We start from the raw sequence: 3,710 nt of genomic DNA on the forward strand, positions 1-3,710 counted from the left end.
ATTCAGAGTCCTACTGGCGTAGAAGATCACATGCGGTTTTCCATCAAACCGTTGTCCTAAAACAGCACCGATTGCATAATCAGATGCATCACACATCAGTTCGAAGGGTAAGGTCCAGTCCGGTGCATGAATGATAGGAGCTGTGGTTAGCTCCTTTTTCAGATATTCAAAAGCTTTGAGGCAGTCGGGAGAGAAGACAAATGATGTATCCTTGGCTAAGAGATTGGTCAAGGGTCTAGCAATTTTGCTAAAATCCTTGATGAAACGTCGGTAAAAACCAGCATGACCAAGAAACGATCTGACATCTTTGACAGTTTTGGGAGGAGGGAGATTGGAAATGAGATCTACCTTAGCTTTGTCCACTTCGATTCCCCTATTGGAAACTACATGTCCTAAGACAATGCCTTGTTTGACCATGAAATGACATTTCTCCCAATTGAGAGTCAGATTTTTCTCCCTACACCGTTCTAGGACCAGTTTAAGATGATGCAAACATTGGGAAAATGTGTCACCAAAAATGGAAAAGTCATCCATGAAAATTTCGAGAAATCGCTCTACCATGTCGGAAAAAATACTGATCATGCAATGTTGGAATGTGGCCGGTGCATTGCACAGGCCAAAAGGCATGCGTCGGTATGCGAATGTTCCATACGGGCAAGTGAAGGTGGTTTTCTCCTGATCTTCGGGAGCGATAGGGATTTGATTGTATCCTGAATATACATCCAGGAAACAGTAGAACTCGTGTCCTGCTAAACGTTCTAACATTTGGTTAATGAAAGGAAGAGGGAAATGATCTTTCCGAGTGGCTAAGTTGAGTTTTCGGTAGTCAATACAGACTCGTCATCCAGTTTGATCCGAGTGGGAATCAGCTCATTAGCCTCATTTTGGATCACGGTGATCCCAAATTTCTTTGGAACAACTTGGACCAGACTCACCCATGAACTATCAGAAATGGGATAAATGATCCCATGATCGAGACATTTCAGAATATCTTTCCTAACGGCTTCTTTCATCACTGGGTTTAACCTACGTTGAGCATCTCTAGTAGGTTTGGCATCATCTATCAAATGGATTCGGTGTTGAACAATGGTTGGACTAATCCCTTTGATATCAGCCATGGTCCATCCAATGGCTTCCCTATTCTCTCTTAAAACAGCTAAGAGAGCTTCCTTTTGACCGGTAGTCAACTCAGAAGAAATGATAACTGGTAAAGACTCGTTCTCCCCTAAGTAGGCATACTCTAGATTTTCGGGTAGAGGTTTGAGCTCTAACTTAGGGGGTTCCTCCACAGATGGGCGAAGCTGGACTCGGGGTTCTATCTCTAAAGGTTCTCGTTGCCAGCCAACAGTAAAAACATGATTGACCAGCGGTTCTATCTCTAGTTCGTCATCAGAAATTTCCTCAATCATTAAATCAGATGCATTCGAATCAGACTCACACTCTCCCTCTTGTTGTTCACTGGATATACCTTGAATGAAATTCACTTTCTTGGGTTCATCAGATGGATCACTAGGTTGTCTCCCTAAGTTGAAAATATTGAGGTCAACAGTCATATTCCCAAAAGATAGTTTCATCTGACCAGTTCTACAGTTTATCAAAGCATTTGAGGTGGCTAGAATGACGGGGATTTGACTTTTGGGGATTTGACTTTTGAGATTGGAAACGGGCTGCGTTTCCAAGACAATAAAATCAACAGGGAAAATGAACTCTCCAACTTTGATCAGAACATCCTCTACCTCTCCTTTGGGAATTTTTACAGATCTATCAGCTAACTGTAGAGTGCATCTTGTAGGTTTAAGTTCTCCTACACCTAGCTGTTGATAAACCGAGTAAGGAAGGAGGTTGACACTAGCTCCTAAGTCTAGAAGTGCCTTATCAATGTGAGTGTTACCTATGACGCATGGAATTGTGGGACAACCAGGGTCCTTGTATTTCAACGGCATTGGTTTCGAAAAGATTTCACTGAGGTTGGCAGCTAAGAAGACTTTCTTGGGGACATTGGTGGTTCTTTTCTTCGTGCATAAGTCCTTCAAGAACTTTGCATAAGAAGGAAGTTGTTCGATTGCATCTAGGAGAGGGATGTTGATCTTGACCTGTTTGAATGTTTCTAGGATTTTCTCAACCTGCGGGGAGTTTTTCCTAGGTTTGAGTCTATCTGGAAAGGGGGCAACGGGCCTATACCTATCTAGATCAGGCTCAATCTCAAGTTCAACATTTTGGTCATCGGAAGGAATTGCTTCATCGGAAGGAGGGTTTTTAATGGGGGGAGGGGGTTGATCCGGTGGCATTCTAACCTGATTGTCTATTTGTTTTCCTGATCTCAGAGTGTGAATTGCATTCAGTTGAGCTGGGTTGTTGGAACTGGATCCAGTGTCTTTAGGGTTTGCAACAGGTTGACTTGGGAATTTTCCTTTTTCTCTCTCACTCACGGCAGCGGCTAGTTGCCCAAGTTGGGTTTCTAACCGGGCTATGGCTTGTGTGTTCGAGTTGAGCACTTGGCCGGTGGTTTGCATGAATGAATTTAGAGTGGTGGATGATGGGGTCAACATGTTCGTAGTTTGTGTAGAAGCTTTGATCATAGCTTCTAAACCCTTTTCTAAGACACTTAAACATTTGTCATGATCACAATTTGATTGATTTGTAGGCTGGTGAGGATGAGGATATTGGTTTGGAAAAGGTGGGTTAGAAAAATTATTCGGTATGTTGAACGGGACAGTGTTTCCCCTCGGGAATTGCGAGTTTGACGCGGGAATGAAGTTTTGATTTCCGGGAGAGTTTCCTTGGGGGCAGAAATATGATTGATTTGAGCCGGAGCTCGTTCCTTAACTTCTAAGGCTTCTAACCTCCGCATAATCGTCGCCATCTTCGCTTCAGACGCAATGTTTGACTCCAAGGAAAAACCACTAGACTTAGATTGGGAAACAGATGAAACCCTGTCATCACAGTTTTCCCACTGCATTGTTTTCTCGGATAGACTCTCTAGGAATTCCCAAGCTTCATCGACGTTTTTTCTCATAAAATCTCCCTGACACATCGATTCTAAAGATGTTTTTGAAGAATAGTCCAATCCTTCATATATGACTTAGCACAATCGCCATTTTTCTAGACCATGATGAGGACATTGGATTAAAAGATCTTTAAATCGGTCAAAGTATTTCCAGAATGGCTCTCCCGGGACAATTTTGAAGTTTTGAATGCTGTTCCTAAGCTTTACCGTTTTGTGAATAGGGAAAATTTCTTGAGAAAAACAGTGACAAATTCCTCCCAAGTTGAGATGGAATTTGTCGGTAAGCTGTACAACCATTTTTTAGCTTTGTCCTTAAGGGCAAATGGAATAAATCTAAGCTTAATCGCATCTTCAGTTAATTCTCTCATTTTAATCATAATACATACTTCCTCAAATTCCGAGATAAATATATATGCATCTTCTGTTTCATTACCTAGGAATTTGGGAAGCATGTTTATAAAATGCGGTCTAAGCTCGAAATTTGCTCCATTTACTTCGGGGAGTCTTATGCAAGATGGAATTACATTTCTGGTGGGATAACACATATCCTGAAGAACTGGTTGATTTGCCATTTCTTGGATTGGTTCAACATGGATTAAGCGATGAAAATTATCCCGAACCCAAAATTGCATACACCAAAACAATTTTTTTTTTAAAGAAAGAAAGAAAATTAGTTTTTTTTTAAAAAGGAAAGAAAGAAAGA

The sequence above is a fragment of the Asparagus officinalis genome, chromosome 10 (assembly GCF_001876935.1).
Source record: "Asparagus officinalis chromosome 10, Aspof.V1, whole genome shotgun sequence".
NCBI classification, from domain to species: domain Eukaryota; kingdom Viridiplantae; phylum Streptophyta; class Magnoliopsida; order Asparagales; family Asparagaceae; genus Asparagus; species Asparagus officinalis.